Genomic DNA, 18326 nt, shown 5'->3' on the forward strand with positions numbered 1-18326 from the left:
CTCCCATTCACACGGTTGATCATACTCTGGGTTCCACATGCATGTTTTAGCAGAAGGAAGAATACCTTAACCTGGAGAGTTGAGACCCGTGTAATGGGTACCATGCAATATGACTTCAAAGGGTCTTCATTTGCTCACCGAACCTCTCCAATCCTATCACTGCTGCGTTTATGCCCCTGTACACACGCTTGATTCTCTTTTGGAGACATAGCATTCCATAGGTTTTAAGCTACTTACTAGTCAGGTACATTCTTAGGCGTTTAATATGGGGTGTTGAGTCCATTTCATTGAGCAAGGAGTAGCTCTTGTCTATTCCATATTTGGCTTAAGGAACTTTATCTGTGCTCATTTCAATCTCTGGTTTTATGCAGCACCCCAACTCACCTTTCCCCTTAAGCAAGCATAAGTTGGTTTTCTAAATTTGAGACCCTGTTCTGTTTTGGAATTCAGTTCCTGTGTAGCCAAGTTTACATTCCGTGTATTAGTGATATCTTATGATGTTTCTTTTTCTGTGTGACTTATTTCAGTTAGAATCGTCGTACCTGAATCCACTCATTATGCTGCTATGGGCCTGATGACATAGATTTCATTGCTGAGTGATACTGCATTGTACGTAAGTACCACAAGTTCTTTATCCATTTTTCACTTTCTGTGATATTGAACTTGTACGGTAAACGAGGTTCTTGTAAACAGAGGTGTCCCAAACTTTGGGGTGGCTGTGTCTTTTTGATTTTAATTTCCCTAAGGTATAGGACCATAAGTGGAAGTGCCCTAGGCTCTGTTGCTTTGTTTTTTAGATGTTTCAGGAAACACCATACACTTCTCCCGAGTGTCTGTTGGCAATTTCCATCCCGCCCATCAGCATAACAAGGCTCCCAGTTCTCCATGGCCTGTCCTGCCTTTCTGGATTTTACACCTTTTTCAGATGGCCCTTTTGACCGGGGGGAAGTGAGACTTCATTGTAGTGCAGATTTCCTTTGCAAGCTTGCTTGGTTGGCCAAAAAGGGCGTATGCGTTTTTTCCTGAATATATTCAGGAACAAACGCATACGTCTTTTTTGGCCAAGTGCATCATTGTGGACGCTCTGCCTCTTTTCCTATGCTTTCATTGCAATTCCAGTCTACTTCCTGAAATCGGTTTCCTGCAATTCTGCCCCGCTTTCAAGTCCTCTTGGCAGCCTTACTTCAGTATATTTTTGGACGATAGCTTTCATTTATAACTCTGCAGGTTTGTGAATTACAGTGTCCCTGAGCTCCTTTCTTCAACTCGCTTTCTTGTGAGCTGGCCGCAACACCGCAGGATGGCTTCAGGCCCTAATCTTGTTCCGGCACGGCACGCTGAGCCTTTGGTTATTTCCTCTTCCTGGTGGGAAATGAGAGTTAAATTTGCGTGTCCAGACACCTCCAGCTAGTGTCTCATTGGTTCTCCCTATTCCTGTTCATCTTCCGCAGAAATTGCAAACTGGGCCAAACAGGTGGTTAAAGGCGCTGACTCTCCAAGTGGGGAGAGTGTTAGTAAAGCATCTGGAATGTTGCACAAGAGTACCAGGAGAGGAAAACTGAGACATATTTGAACACGTCTCCGATTCACACGGTTGATCATACTCTGGGTTCCACATGCATGTTTTAGCAGAAGGAAGAATACCTTAAACCTGGAGAGTTGAGACCCGTGGAATGGGTACCATGCAATATGACTTCAAAGGGTCTTCATTTGCTCACCGAACCTCTCCAATCCTATCACTGCTGCGTTTATGCCCCTGTACACATGCTTGATTCTCTTTCGGAGACATAGCAATCCATAGGTTTTAAGATACTTACTAGTCAGGTACATTCTTAGGCGTTTAATATGCGGTGTTGAGTCCATTTCGTTGAGCAAGGAGTAGCTCTTGTCTATTCCATATTTGGCTTAAGGAACTTTATCTGTGCTCATTTCGATCTCTGGTTTTATGCAGCACCCCAACTCACCTTTCCCCTTAAGCAAGCATAAGTTGGTTTTCTAAATTTGAGACCCTGTTCTGTTCTGTAATTCAGTTCCTGTGTAGCCAAGTTTACATTCCTTGTATTAGTGATATCTTATGATGTTTCTTTTTCTGTGTTACTTATTTCAGTTAGAATCATCGTACCTGAATCCACTCATTATGCTGCTACGGGCCTGATGACATAGATTTCATTGCTGAGTGATACTGCATTGTACGTAAGTACCACAAGTTCTTTATCCATTTTTCACTTTCAGTGATATTGAACTTGTACGGTAACCGAAGTTCTTGTAAACAGAGGCGTCCCAAACTTTGGGGTGGCTGTGTCTTTTTGATTTTAATTTCCCTAAGCTAAAGGACCATAAGTGGAAGTGCCCTAGGCTCTGTTGCTTTGTTTTTTAGATGTTTCAGGAAACACCATACACTTCTCCCGAGTGTCTGTTGGCAATTTACATCCCGCCCATCAGCATAACAAGGCTCCCAGTTCTCCATGGCCTGTCCTGCCTTTCTGGATTTTACGCTTTTTTCAGATGGCCCGTTTGACCGGGGGGAAGTGAGACTTCATTGTAGTGCAGATTTCCTTTGCAAGCTTGCTTGGTTAGCCAAAAAGGGCGTATGCGTTTTTTCCTGAATATATTCAGGAAAAAACGCATACGCCCTTTTTGGCCAAGTGCATCATTGTGCACTCTCTGCCTCTTTTCCTATGCTTTCAATGCAATTCCAGTCTACCTCCTGAAATCGGTTTCCTGCAATTCTACCCCGTTTTCAAGTCCTCTTGGCAGCCTTACTTCAGTCTGTTTTTGGACGATAGCTGTCATTTATAACTCTGCAGGTTTGTGAATTACAGTGCCCTGAGCTCCTTTCTTCAACTCGCTTTCTTGTGAGCTGGCCGCAACACCGCAGGATGGCTTCAGGCCCTAATCTGGTTCCGGCATGGCACGCTGAGCCTTTGGTTATTTCCTCTTCCTGGTGGGAAATGAGAGTTAAATTTGCCTGTCCAGACACCTCCAGCTAGTCTCTCATTTGTTCTCCCTATTCCTGTTCATCTTCCGCAGCAATTGCAAACTGGGCCAAACAGGAAGTTAAAGGCGCTGACTCTCCAAGTGGGGAGAGTGTTAGTAAAGCGTCTGGAATGTTGCACCCGAGTACCAGGGGAGGAAAACTGAGACATATTTGAACACATCTCCCGTTCACATGGTTGATCATACTCTGGGTTCCACATGCATGTTTTAGCTGAAGGAAGAATACCTTAAACCTGGAGAGTTGAGACCCGTGGAATGGGTACCATGCAATATGACTTCAAAGGGTCTTCATTTGCTCACCGAACCTCTCCAATCCTATCACTGCTGCGATTATGCCCCTGTACACACACTTGATTCTCTTTCGGAGACATAGCAATCCATAGGTTTTAAGATACTTACTAGTCAGGTACATTCTTAGGCGTTTAATATGCGGTGTTGAGTCCATTTCGTCGAGCAAGGAGTAGCTCTTGTCTATTCCATATTTGGCTTAAGGAACTTTATCTGTGCTCATTTCAATCTCTGGTTTTATGCAGCACCCCAACTCACCTTTCCCCTTAAGCAAGCATAAGTTGGTTTTCTAAATTTGAGACCCTGTTCTGTTTTGGAATTCAGTTCCTGTGTAGCCAAGTTTACATTCCGTGTATTAGTGATATCTTATGATGTTTCTTTTTCTGTGTTACTTATTTCAGTTAGAATCATCGTACCTGAATCCACTCATTGTGCTCCTAAGGGCCTGATGACATAGATTTCATTGCTGAGTGATATTGCTTTGTAAGTAAATACCACAACTTCTTTATCCATTTTTCACTTTCTGCGATGTTGAACTTGTACTGTAAACGAGGTTCTTGTAAACAGAGCCGTCCCAAATTTTGGGATGGCTGTGTCTTTTTGAATTTAATTTCCCTAAGCTATAGGACACTAAGTGGAAGTGCCCTAGGCTCTGTTGCTTTGTTTTTTAGATGTTTCAGGAAACACCATACACTTCTCCCGAGTGTCTGTTGGCAATTTACATCCCGCCCATCAGCATAACAAGGCTCCCAGTTCTCCATGGCCTGTCCTGCCTTTCTGGATTTTACACTTTTTTCAGATGGCCCTTTTGACCGGGGGGATGTGAGACTTCATTGTAGTGCAGATTTCATTTGCAAGCTTGCTTGGTTGGCCAAAAAGGGCGTATGCGTTTTTTCCTGAATATATTCAGGAAAAAACGCATACGCCCTTTTTGGCCAAGTGCATCATTGTGGACGTTCTGCCTCTTTTCCTATGCTTTCAATGCAATTCCAGTCTACCTCCTGAAATCGGTTTCCTGCAATTCTGCACCGCTTTCAAGTCCTCTTGGCAGCCTTACTTCAGTCTATTTTTGGACGATAGCTGTCATTTATAACTCTGCAGGTTTGTGAATTACAGTGCCCCTGAGCTCCTTTCTTCAACTCGCTTTCTTGTGAGCTGGCCGCAACACCGCAGGATGGCTTCAGGCCCTAATCTGGTTCCGGCACGGCACGCTGAGCCTTTGGTTAATTCCTCTTCCTGGTGGGAAATGAGAGTTAAATTTGCCCGTCCAGACACCTCCAGCTAGTCTCTCATTGGTTCTCGCTATTCCTGTTCATCTTCCGCAGAAATTGCAAACTGGGCCAAACAGGAGGTTATAGGGACTGACTCTCCAAGTTGTGAGAGTGTTAGTAAAGTGTCTGGAATGATGCACCCGAGTACCAGGGTACGAAAACTGAGACATATTTGAACACGTCTCCCGATCACATGGTTGATCATACTCTAGGTTCCACATGCATGTTTTAGCTGAAGGAAGAATACCTTAAACCTGGGTAGTTGAAACCCGTGGAATGGGTACCATGCAATATGACTTCAAAGGGTCTTCATTTGCTCACCGAACCTCTCCAATCCTATCACTGCTGCGTTTATGCCCCTGTACACATGCTTGATTCTCTTTCGGAGACATAGCAATCCATAGGTTTTAAGATACTTACTAGTCAGGTACATTCTTAGGCGTTTAATATGCGGTGTTGAGTCCATTTCGTCGAGCAAGGAGTAGCTCTTGTCTATTCCATATTTGGCTTAAGGAACTTTATCTGTGCTCATTTCAATCTCTGGTTTTATGCAGCACCCCAACTCACCTTTCCCCTTAAGCAAGCATAAGTTGGTTTTCTAAATTTGAGACCCTGTTTTGTTTTGTAATTCAGTTCCTGTGTAGCCAAGTTTACATTCCGTGTATTACTGATATCTTATGATGTTTCTTTTTCTGTGTTACTTATTTCAGTTAGAATCATCGTACCTGAATCCACTCATTGTGCTCCTAAGGGCCTGATGACATAGATTTCATTGCTAAGTGATATTGCTTTGTAAGTAAATACCACAACTTCTTTATCCATTTTTCACTTTCTGCGATGTTGAACTTGTACTGTAAACGAGGTTCTTGTAAACAGAGCCGTGCCAAACTTTCAGGTGGCTGTGTCTTTTTGATTTTAATTTCCCTAAGCTATAGGACCATAAGTGGAAGTGCCCTAGGCTCTGTTGCTTTGTTTTTTAGATGTTTCAGGAAACACCATACACTTCTCCCGAGTGTCTGTTGGCAATTTACATCCCGCCCATCAGCATAACAAGGCTCCCAGTTCTCCATGGCCTGTCCTGCCTTTCTGGATTTTACACTTTTTTCAGATGACCCTTTTGACCGGGGGGATGTGAGACTTCATTGTAGTGCAGATTTGCTTTGCAAGCTTGCTTGGTTGGCCAAAAAGGGCGTATGCGTTTTTTCCTGAATATATTCAGGAAAAAACGCATACGCCCTTTTTGGCCAAGTGCATCATTGTGGACGTTCTGCCTCTTTTCCTATGCTTTCAATGCAATTCCAGTCTACCTCCTGAAATCGGTTTCCTGCAATTCTGCCCCACTTTCAAGTTCTCTTGGCAGCCTTACTTCAGTATATTTTTGGACGATAGCTGTCATTTATAACTCTGCAGGTTTGTGAATTACAGTGACCTTGAGCTCCTTTCTTCAACTCGCTTTCTTGTGAGCTGGCCGCAACACCACAGGATGGCTTCAGGCCCTAATCTGGTTCCGGCGTGGCACGGTGAGCCTTTAGTTACTTCCTCTTCCTGGTGGGAAATGAGAGTTAAATTTGCCCGTCCAGACACCTCCAGCTAGTCTCTCATTGGTTCTCGCTATTCCTGTTCATCTTCCGCAGAAATTGCAAACTGGGCCAAACAGGAGGTTAAAGGGACTGACTCTCCAAGTCGGGAGAGTGTTAGTAAAGCGTCTGGGATGTTGCACCCGAGTACCAGGGTACGAAAACTGAGACATATTTGAACATGTCTCCCGATCACATGGTTGATCATACTCTAGGTTCCACATGCATGTTTTAGCTGAAGGAAGAATACCTTAAACCTGGGTAGTTGAAACCCGTGGAATGGGTACCATGCAATATGACTTCAAAGGGTCTTCATTTGCTCACCGAACCTCTCCAATCCTATCACTGCTGCGTTTATGTCCCTGTACACATGCTTGATTCCCTTTCGGAGACATAGCAATCCATAGGTTTTAAGATACTTACTAGTCAGGTACATTCTTAGGCGTTTAATATGCGGTGTTGAGTCCATTTCGTTGAGCAAGGAGTAGCTCTTGTCTATTCCATATTTGGCTTAAGGAACTTTATCTGTGCTCATTTCAATCTCTGGTTTTATGCAGCACCCCAACTCACCTTTTCCCTTAAGCAAGCATAAGTTGGTTTTCTAAATTTGAGACACTGTTATGTTTTGTAATTCAGTTCCTGTGTAGCCAAGTTTACATTCCGTGTATTAGTGATATCTTATGATGTTTCTTTTTCTGTGTTACTTATTTCAGTTAGAATCATCGTACCTGAATCCACTCATTGTGCTCCTAAGGGCCTGATGACATAGATTTCATTGCTGAGTGATATTGCTTTGTAAGTAAATACCACAACTTCTTTATCCATTTTTCACTTTCTGCGATGTTGAACTTGTACTGTAAACGAGGTTCTTGTAAACAGAGCCGTCCCAAACTTTGGGATGGCTGTGTCTTTTTGAATTTAATTTCCCTAAGCTATAGGACCCTAAGTGGAAGTGCCCTAGGCTCTGTTGCTTTGTTTTTTAGATGTTTCAGGAAACACCATACACTTCTCCCGAGTGTCTGTTGGCAATTTACATCCCGCCCATCAGCATAACAAGGCTCCCAGTTCTCCATGGCCTGTCCTGCCTTTCTGGATTTTACACTTTTTTCAGATGGCCCTTTTGACCGGGGGGAAGTGAGACTTCATTGTAGTGCAGATTTCCTTTGCAAGCTTGCTTGGTTGGCCAAAAAGGGCGTATGCGTTTTTTCCTGAATATATTCAGGAAAAAACCCATACGCCCTTTTTGGCCAAATGCATCATTGTGGACGTTCTGCCTCTTTTCCTATGCTTTCAATGCAATTCCAGTCTACCTCCTGAAATCGGTTTCCTGCAATTCTGCGCCGCTTTCAAGTCCTCTTGGCAGCCTTACTTCAGTCTATTTTTGGACGATAGCTGTCATTTATAACTCTGCAGGTTTGTGAATTACAGTGCCCCTGAGCTCCTTTCTTCAACTCGCTTTCTTGTGAGCTGGCCGCAACACCGCAGGATGGCTTCAGGCCCTAATATGGTTCCGGCACGGCACGCTGAGCCTTTGGTTAATTCCTCTTCCTGGTGGGAAATGAGAGTTAAATTTGCCCGTCCAGACACCTCCAGCTAGTCTCTCATTGGTTCTCGCTATTCCTGTTCATCTTCCGCAGAAATTGCAAACTGGGCCAAACAGGAGGTTAAAGGGACTGACTCTCCAAGTCGGGAGAGTGTTAGTAAAGCGTCTGGGATGTTGCACCCGAGTACCAGGGTACGAAAACTGAGACATATTTGAACATGTCTCCCGATCACATGGTTGATCATACTCTAGGTTCCACATGCATGTTTTAGCTGAAGGAAGAATACCTTAAACCTGGGTAGTTGAAACCCGTGGAATGGGTACCATGCAATATGACTTCAAAGGGTCTTCATTTGCTCACCGAACCTCTCCAATCCTATCACTGCTGCGTTTATGTCCCTGTACACATGCTTGATTCCCTTTCGGAGACATAGCAATCCATAGGTTTTAAGATACTTACTAGTCAGGTACATTCTTAGGCGTTTAATATGCGGTGTTGAGTCCATTTCGTTGAGCAAGGAGTAGCTCTTGTCTATTCCATATTTGGCTTAAGGAACTTTATCTGTGCTCATTTCAATCTCTGGTTTTATGCAGCACCCCAACTCACCTTTTCCCTTAAGCAAGCATAAGTTGGTTTTCTAAATTTGAGACACTGTTATGTTTTGTAATTCAGTTCCTGTGTAGCCAAGTTTACATTCCGTGTATTAGTGATATCTTATGATGTTTCTTTTTCTGTGTTACTTATTTCAGTTAGAATCATCGTACCTGAATCCACTCATTGTGCTCCTAAGGGCCTGATGACATAGATTTCATTGCTGAGTGATACTGCATTGTACGTAAGTACCACAAGTTCTTTATCCATTTTTCACTTTCTGTGATATTGAACTTGTATGGTAAACGAGGTTCTTGTAAACAGAGGTGTCCCAAACTTTGGGGTGGCTGTGTCTTTTTGATTTTAATTTCCCTAAGTTATAGGACCATAACTGGAAGTGCCCTAGGCTCTGTTGCTTTGTTTTTTAGATGTTTCAGGAAACACCATACACTTCTCCCGAGTGTCTGTTGGCAATTTACATCCCGCCCATCAGCATAACAAGGCTCCCAGTTCTCCATGGCCTGTCCTGCCTTTCTGGATTTTACACTTTTTTCAGATGGCCCTTTTGACCGGGGGGATGTGAGACTTCATTGTAGTGCAGATTTCCTTTGCAAGCTTGCTTGGTTGGCCAAAAAGGGCGTATGCGTTTTTTCCTGAATATATTCAGGAAAAAACGCATACGCCCTTTTTGGCCAAGTGCATCATTGTGGACGTTCTGCCTCTTTTCCTATGCTTTCAATGCAATTCCAGTCTACCTCCTGAAATCGGTTTCCTGCAATTCTGCCCCGCTTTCAAGTCCTCTTGGCAGCCTTACTTCAGTCTATTTTTGGACGATAGCTGTCATTTATAACTCTGCAGGTTTGTGAATTACAGTGCCCCTGAGCTCCTTTCTTCAACTCGCTTTCTTGTGACCTGGCCGCAACACCGCAGGATGGCTTCAGGCCCTAATCTGGTTCCGGCACGGCACGCTGAGCCTTTGGTTACTTCCTCTTCCTGGTGGGAAATGAGAGTTAAATTTGCCCGTCCAGACACCTCCAGCTAGTCTCTCATTGGTTCTCGCTATTCCTGTTCATCTTCCGCAGAAATTGCAAACTGGGCCAAACAGGAGGTTAAAGGGACTGACTCTCCAAGTCGGGAGAGTGTTAGTAAAGCGTCTGGAATGTTGCACCCGAGTACCAGGGTACGAAAACTGAGACATGTTTGAACATGTCTCCCGATCACATGGTTGATCATACTCTAGGTTCCACATGCATGTTTTAGCTGAAGGAAGAATACCTTAAACCTGGGTAGTAGAAGCCCGTGGAATGGGTACCATGCAATATGACTTCAAAGGGTCTTCATTTGCTCACCGAACCTCTCCAATCCTATCACTGCTGCGTTTATGCCCCTGTACACATGCTTGATTCTCTTTCGGAGACATAGCAATCCATAGGTTTTAAGATACTTACTAGTCAGGTACATTCTTAGGCGTTTAATATGCGGTGTTGAGTCCATTTCGTTGAGCAAGGAGTAGCTCTTGTCTATTCCATATTTGGCTTAAGGAACTTTATCTGTGCTCATTTCGATCTCTGGTTTTATGGAGCACCCCAACTCACCTTTACCCTTAATTAAGCATAAGTTGGTTTTCTAAATTTGAGACCCTGTTCTGTTCTGTAATTCATTTCCTGTGTAGCCAAGTTTATTGCGTGTATTACTGATATCTTATGATGTTTCTTTTTCTGTGTGACTTTTTTCAGTTAGAATCATCATACCTGAATCCACTCATTGTGCTGCTAAGGGCCTGATGACATAGATTTCATTGCTGAGTGATATTGCTTTGTAAGTAAATACCACAACTTCTTTATCCATTTTTCACTTTCTGCGATGTTGAACTTGTACTGTAAACGAGGTTCTTGTAAACAGAGGCGTCCCAAACTTTGGGGTGGCTGTGTCATTTTGATTTTAATTTCCCTAAGCTATAGGACCATAAGTGGAAGTGCCCTAGGCTCTGTTGCTTTGTTTTTTAGATGTTTCAGGAAACACCATACACTTCTCCCGAGTGGTTGTTGGCAATTTACATCCCGCCCATCAGCATAACAAGGCTCCCAGTTCTCCATGGCCTGTCCTGCCTTTCTGGATTTTACACTTTTTTCAGATGGCCCTTTTGACTGGGGGGAAGTGAGACTTCATTGTAGTGCAGATTTCCTTTGCAAGCTTGCTTGGTTGGCCAAAAAGGGTGTATGCGTTTTTTCCTGAATATATTTAGGAAAAAACGCATACGCCCTTTTTGGCCAAGTGCATCATTGTGGACGTTCTGCCTCTTTTCCTATGCTTTCAATGCAATTCCAGTCTACCTCCTGAAATCGGTTTCCTGCAATTCTGCCCCGCTTTCAAGTCCTCTTGGCAGCCTTACTTCAGTATATTTTTGGATGATAGCTGTCATATATAACTCTGCAGGTTTGTGAATAACAGTGCCCCTGAGCTCCTTTCTTCAACTCGCTTTCTTTTGAGCTGGCCGCAACACCGCAGGATGGCTTCAGGCCCTAATCTGGTTCCGGCACGTCACGCTGAGCCTTTGGTTAATTCCTCTTCCTGGTGGGAAATGAGAGTTAAATTTGCCCGTCCAGACACCTCCAGCTAGTCTCTCATTGGTTCTCACTATTCCTGTTCATCTTCCGCAGAAATTGCAAACTGGGCCAAACAGGAGGTTAAAGGGACTGACTCTCCAAGTCGGGAGAGTGTTAGTAAAGCGTCTGGAATGTTGCATCCGAGTACCAGGGGAGAAAAACTGAGACATATTTGAACACGTCTCCCGTTCACACGGTTGATCATACTCTGGGTTCCACATGCATGTTTTAGCTGAAGGAAGAATACCTTAAACCTGGGTAGTTGAAACCCGTGGAATGGGTACCATGCAATATGACTTCAAAGGGTCTTCATTTGCTCACCGATCTTCTCCAATCCTATTACTGCTGCGTTTATGCCCCTGTACACACGCTTGATTCTCTTTTGGAGACATAGCAATCCATAGGTTTTAAGATACTTACTAGTCAGGTACATACTTAGGCGTTTAATATGCGGTGTTGAGTCCATTTCGTTGAGCAAGGAGTAGCTCTTGTCTATTCCATATTTGGCTTAAGGAACTTTATCTGTGCTCATTTCAATCTCTGGTTTTATGCAGCACCCCAACTCACCTTTCCCCTTAAGCAAGCATAAGTTGGTTTTCTAAATTTGAGACCCTGTTCTGTTTTGGAATTCAGTTCCTGTGTAGCCAAGTTTACATTCCGTGTATTAGTGATATCTTATGATGTTTCTTTTTCTGTGTGACTTATTTCAGTTAGAATCATCGTACCTGAATCAACTCATTATGCTGCTACGAGCCTGATGACATAGATTTCATGCTGAGTGATACTGCATTGTACGTAAGTACCACAAGTTCTTTATCCGTTTTTCACTTTCTGTGATATTGAACTTGTACGGTAAACGATGTTCTTGTAAACAGAGCTGTCCCAAACTTTGGGGTGGCTGTGTCTTTTTGATTTTAATTTCCCTAAGCTATAGGACCATAAGTGGAAGTGCCCTAGGCTCTGTTGCTTTGTTTCTTAGATGTTTCAGGAAACACCATACACTTCTCCCGAGTGTCTGTTGGCAATTTACATCCCGCCCATCAGCATAACAAGGCTCCCAGTTCTCCATGGCCTGTCCTGCCTTTCTGGATTTTACACTTTTTTCAGATGGCCCTTTTGACCGGGTGGAAGTGAGACTTCATTGTAGTGCAGCTTTCCTTTGCAAGCTTGCTTGGTTGGCCAAAAAGGGCGTATGCGTTTTTTCCTGAATATATTCAGGAAAAAACGCATACGCCCTTTTTGGCCAAGTGCATCATTGTGGACGTTCTGCCTCTTTTCCTATGCTTTCAATGCAATTCCAGTCTACCTCCTGAAATCGGTTTCCTGCAATTCTGCCCCGCTTTCAAGTCCTCTTGACAGCCTTACTTCAGTATATTTTTGGACGATAGCTGTCATTTATAACTCTGCAGGTTTGTGAATTACAGTGCCCCTGAGCTCCTTTCTTCAACTCGCTTTCTTTTGAGCTGGCCGCAACACCGCAGGATGGCTTCAGGCCCTAATCTGGTTCTGGCATGGCATGCTGAGTCTTTGGTTATTTCCTCTTCCTGGTGGGAAATGAGAGTTAAATTTGCCCGTCCAGACACCTCCAGCTAGTCTCTCATTGGTTCTCCCTATTCCTGTTCATCTTCCACAGAAATTGCAAACTGGGCCATCAGGAGGTTAAAGGCGCTGACTCTCCAAGGGGGAGAGTGTTAGTAAAGCGTCTGGAATGTTGCACCCGAGTACCAGGGGAGGAAAACTGAGACATATTTGAACACGTCTCCCGTTCACACGGTTGATCATACTCTGGGTTCCACATGCATGTTTTAGCTGAAGGAAGAATACCTTAAACCTGGGTAGTTGAAACCCGTGGAATGGGTACCATGCAATATGACTTCAAAGGGTCTTCATTTGCTCACCGATCTTCTCCAATCCTATTACTGCTGCGTTTATGCCCCTGTACACACGCTTGATTCTCTTTTGGAGACATAGCAATCCATAGGTTTTAAGATACTTACTAGTCAGGTACATACTTAGGCGTTTAATATGCGGTGTTGAGTCCATTTCGTTGAGCAAGGAGTAGCTCTTGTCTATTCCATATTTGGCTTAAGGAACTTTATCTGTTCTCATTTCAATCTCTGGTTTTATGCAGCACCCCAACTCACCTTTCCCCTTAAGCAAACATAAGTTGGTTTTCTAAATTTGAGACCCTGTTCTGTTTTGGAATTCAGTTCCTGTGTAGCCAAGTTTACATTCCGTGTATTAGTGATATCTTATGATGTTTCTTTTTCTGTGTGACTTATTTCAGTTAGAATCATCGTACCTGAATCAACTCATTATGCTGCTACGAGCCTGATGACATAGATTTCATGCTGAGTGATACTGCATTGTACGTAAGTACCACAAGTTCTTTATCCGTTTTTCACTTTCTGTGATATTGAACTTGTACGGTAAACGATGTTCTTGTAAACAGAGCTGTCCCAAACTTTGGGGTGGCTGTGTCTTTTTGATTTTAATTTCCCTAAGCTATAGGACCATAAGTGGAAGTGCCCTAGGCTCTGTTGCTTTGTTTTTTAGATGTTTCAGGAAACACCATACACTTCTGCGGAGTGTCTGTTGGCAATTTACATCCCGCCCATCAGCATAACAAGGCTCCCAGTTCTCCATGGCCTGTCCTGCCTTTCTGGATTTTACACTTTTTACAGATGGCCCTTTTGACCGGGGGGAAGTGAGACTTCATTGTAGTGCAGATTTCCTTTGCAAGCTTGCTTGGTTGGCCAAAAAGGGCGTATGCGTTTTTTCCTGAATATATTTAGGAAAAAACGCATATGCCCTTTTTGGCCAAGTGCATCATTGTGGACGTTCTGCCTCTTTTCCTATGCTTTCAATGCAATTCCAGTCTACCTCCTGAAATCGGTTTCCTGCAATTCTGCCCCGCTTTCAAGTCCTCTTGGCAGCCTTACTTCAGTATATTTTTGGATGATAACTGTCATTTATAACTCTGCAGGTTTGTGAATAACAGTGCCCCTGAGCTCCTTTCTTCAACTCACTTTCTTTTGAGCTGGCCGCAACACCGCAGGATGGCTTCAGGCCCTAATCTGGTTCCAGCACGGCACGCTGAGCCTTTGGTTAATTCCTCTTCCTGGTGGGAAATGAGAGTTAAATTTGCCCGTCCAGACACCTCCAGCTAGTCTCTCATTGGTTCTCGCAATTCCTGTTCATCTTCCCCAGAAATTGCAAACTGGGCCAAACAGGAGGTTAAAGGCGTTGACTCTCCAAGTTGGGAGAGTGTTAGTAAAGCGTCTGGAATGTTGCACCCGAGTACCAGGGGAGAAAAACTGAGACATATTTGAACACGTCTCCCGTTCACACGGTTGATCATACTCTGGGTTCCACATGCATGTTTTAGCTGAAGGAAGAATACCTTAAACCTGGGTAGTTGAAACCCGTGGAATGGGTACCATGCAATATGACTTCAAAGGGTCTTCATTTGCTCACCGATCTTCTCCAATCCTATTGCTGCTGCGTTTATGCCCCTGTACACACGCTTGATTCTCTTTTGGAGACATAGCAATCCATAGGTTTTAAGATACTTACTAGTCAGGTACATACTTAGGCGTTTAATATGCGGTGTTGAGTCCATTTCGTTGAGCAAGGAGTAGCTCTTGTCTATTCCATATTTGGCTTAAGGAACTTTATCTGTGCTCATTTCAATCTCTGGTTTTATGCAGCACCCCAACTCACCTTTCCCCTTAAGCAAGCATAAGTTGGTTTTCTAAATTTGAGACCCTATTCTGTTTTGGAATTCAGTTCCTGTGTAGCCAAGTTTACATTCCGTGTATTAGTGATATCTTATGATGTTTCTTTTTCTGTGTGACTTATTTCAGTTAGAATCATCGTACCTGAATCAACTCATTATGCTGCTACGAGCCTGATGACATAGATTTCATGCTGAGTGATACTGCATTGTACGTAAGTACCACAAGTTCTTTATCCGTTTTTCACTTTCTGTGATATTGAACTTGTACGGTAAACGATGTTCTTGTAAACAGAGCTGTCCCAAACTTTGGGGTGGCTGTGTCTTTTTGATTTTAATTTCCCTAAGCTATAGGACCATAAGTGGAAGTGCCCTAGGCTCTGTTGCTTTGTTTCTTAGATGTTTCAGGAAACACCATACACTTCTCCCGAGTGTCTGTTGGCAATTTACATCCCGCCCATCAGCATAACAAGGCTCCCAGTTCTCCATGGCCTGTCCTGCCTTTCTGGATTTTACACTTTTTTCAGATGGCCCTTTTGACCGGGTGGAAGTGAGACTTCATTGTAGTGCAGCTTTCCTTTGCAAGCTTGCTTGGTTGGCCAAAAAGGGCGTATGCGTTTTTTCCTGAATATATTCAGGAAAAAACGCATACGCCCTTTTTGGCCAAGTGCATCATTGTGGACGTTCTGCCTCTTTTCCTATGCTTTCAATGCAATTCCAGTCTACCTCCTGAAATCGGTTTCCTGCAATTCTGCCCCGCTTTCAAGTCCTCTTGACAGCCTTACTTCAGTATATTTTTGGACGATAGCTGTCATTTATAACTCTGCAGGTTTGTGAATTACAGTGCCCCTGAGCTCCTTTCTTCAACTCGCTTTCTTTTGAGCTGGCCGCAACACCGCAGGATGGCTTCAGGCCCTAATCTGGTTCTGGCATGGCATGCTGAGTCTTTGGTTATTTCCTCTTCCTGGTGGGAAATGAGAGTTAAATTTGCCCGTCCAGACACCTCCAGCTAGTCTCTCATCGGTTCTCCCTATTCCTGTTCATCTTCCACAGAAATTGCAAACTGGGCCATCAGGAGGTTAAAGGCGCTGACTCTCCAAGGGGGAGAGTGTTAGTAAAGCGTCTGGAATGTTGCACCCGAGTACCAGGGGAGGAAAACTGAGACATATTTGAACACGTCTCCCGTTCACACGGTTGATCATACTCTGGGTTCCACATGCATGTTTTAGCTGAAGGAAGAATACCTTAAACCTGGAGAGTTGAAACCCGTGGAATGGGTACCATGCAATATGACTTCAAAGGTCTTCATTTGCTCACCGAACCTCTCCAATCCTATCACTGCTGCGTTTATGTCCCTGTACACACGCTTGATTCTCTTTTGGAGACATAGCAATCCATAGGTTTTAAGATACTTACTAGTCAGGTACATTCTTAGGCGTTTAATATGGGGTGTTGAGTCCATTTCGTTGAGCAAGGAATAGCTCTTGTCTATTCCATATTTGGCTTAAGGAACTTTATCTGTGCTCATTTCAATCTCTGGTTTTATGCAGCACCCCAACTCACCTTTCCCCTTAAGCAAGCATAAGTTGGTTTTCTAAATTTGAGACCCTGTTCTGTTTTGGAATTCAGTTCCTGTGTAGCCAAATTTACATTCCGTATATTAGTGATATCTTATGATGTTTCTTTTTCTGTGTGACTTATTTCAGTTAGAATCATCGTACCTGAATCCACTCATTATGCTGCTACGGGCCTGATGACATAGATTTCATTGCTGAGTGATACTTCATTGTACGTAAGTACCACAAGTTCTTTATCCATTTTTCACTTTCTGTGATATTGAACTTGTACGGTAAACGAGGTTCTTGTAAACAGAGGCGTCCCAAACTTTGGGGTGGCTGTGTCTTTTTGATTTTAATTTCCCTAAGCTATAGGACCATAAGTGGAAGTGCCCTAGGCTCTGTTGCTTTGTTATTTAGATGTTTCAGGAAACACCATACACTTCTCCAAGTGTCTGTTGGCAATTTACATCCCGCCCATCAGCATAACAAGGCTCCCAGTTCTCCATGGCCTGTCCTGCCTTTCTGGATTTTACACTTTTTTCAGATGGCCCTTTTGATCGGGGGGAAGTGAGACTTCATTGTAGTGCAGATTTCCTTTGCAAGCTTGCTTGGTTGGCCAAAAAGGGCGTATGCGTTTTTTCCTGAATATATTCAGGAAAAAACGCATACGCCCTTTTTGGCCAAGTGCATCATTGTGGACGTTCTGCCTCTTTTCCTATGCTTTCAATGCAATTCCAGTCTACCTCCTGAAATCGGTTTCCTGCAATTCCGCCCGGCTTTCAAGTCCTCTTGGCAGCCTTACTTCAGTATATTTTTGGACGATAGCTGTCATTTATAACTCTGAAGGTTTGTGAATTACAGTGCCCCTGAGCTCTTTTCTTCAACTCGCTTTCTTTTGAGCTGGCCGCAACACCGCAGGATGGCTTCAGGCCCTAATCTGGTTCCGGCACGGCACGCTGAGCCTTTGGTTATTTCCTCTTCCTGGTGGGAAATGAGAGTTAAATTTGCCCGTCCAGACACCTCCAGCTAGTCTCTCATTGGTTCTCCCTATTCCTGTTCATCTTCCGCAGAAATTGCAAACTGGGCCAAACAGGAGGTTAAAGGCGCTGACTCTCCAAGTGGAGAGAGTGTTAGTAAAGCGTCTGGAAAGTTGCACCCGAGTACCAGGGGAGGAAAACTGAGACATATTTAAACACGGCTCCCGTTCACACGGTTGATCATACTCTGGGTTCCACATGCATGTTTTAGCTGAAGGAAGAATACCTTAAACCTGGAGAGTTGAGACCCGTGGAATGGGTACCATGCAATATGAATTCAAAGGTCTTCATTTGCTCACCGAACCTCTCCAATCCTATCACTGCTGCGTTTATGTCCCTGTACACACGCTTGATTCTCTTTTGGAGACATAGCAATCCATAGGTTTTAAGATACTTACAAGTCAGGTACATTCTTAGGCGTTTAATATGGGGTGTTGAGTCCATTTCGTTGAGCAAGGAGTACCTCTTGTCTATTCCATAATGGCTTAAGGAACTTTATCTGTGCTCATTTCAATCTCTGGTTTTATGCAGCACCCCAACTCACCTTTCCCCTTAAGCAAGCATAAGTTGGTTTTCTAAATTTGAGACCCTGTTCTGTTTTGGAATTCAGTTCCTGTGTAGCCAAGTTTACATTCCGTGTATTAGTGATATCTTATGATGTTTCTTTTTCTGTGTGACTTATTTCAGTTAGAATCATCGTACCTGAATCCACTCATTATGCTGCTACGGGCCTGATGACATAGATTTCATTGCTGAGTGATACTGCATTGTACGTAAGTACCACAAGTTCTTTATCCATTTTTCACTTTCTGTGATATTGAACTTGTACGGTAAACGAGGTTCTTGTAAACAGAGGCGTCCCAAACTTTGGGGTGGCTGTGTCTTTTTGATTTTAATTTCCCTAAGCTATAGGACCATAAGTGGAAGTGCCCTAGGCTCTGTTGCTTTGTTTTTTAGATGTTTCAGGAAATACCATACACTTCTCCGGAGTGTCTGTGTGCAATTTACATCCCGCCATTCAGCATAACAAGGCTCCCAGTTCTCCATGGACTGTCCTGCCTTTCTGGATTTTACACTTTTTTCAGATGGTCCTTTTGACCGGGGGGAAGTGCGACTTCAT

General features: G+C 43.6%; 1 long non-coding RNA gene across 7 annotated transcripts in view; it reads left to right on the forward strand.

The window, feature by feature from the left end:
• The window catches only part of LOC307181315, a 2020778-nt gene that overhangs the window by 1412333 nt on the left and 590119 nt on the right, over positions 1 to 18326 (forward strand). Inside the window, exon 5 of one of the 7 annotated variants that reach the window (XR_013826422.1) lies at positions 3691 to 4038. The exons of the other annotated variants lie outside the window; for them this stretch is intronic. This is a non-coding gene — a long non-coding RNA (uncharacterized lncRNA). Of the gene's footprint in view, positions 1 to 3690; positions 4039 to 18326 lie in introns of those variants that run through there. 7 annotated transcript variants of the gene reach the window in all.

This window comes from Stenella coeruleoalba, assembly GCF_951394435.1.
Source record: "Stenella coeruleoalba genome assembly, contig: scaffold_49, whole genome shotgun sequence".
NCBI classification, from domain to species: domain Eukaryota; kingdom Metazoa; phylum Chordata; class Mammalia; order Artiodactyla; family Delphinidae; genus Stenella; species Stenella coeruleoalba.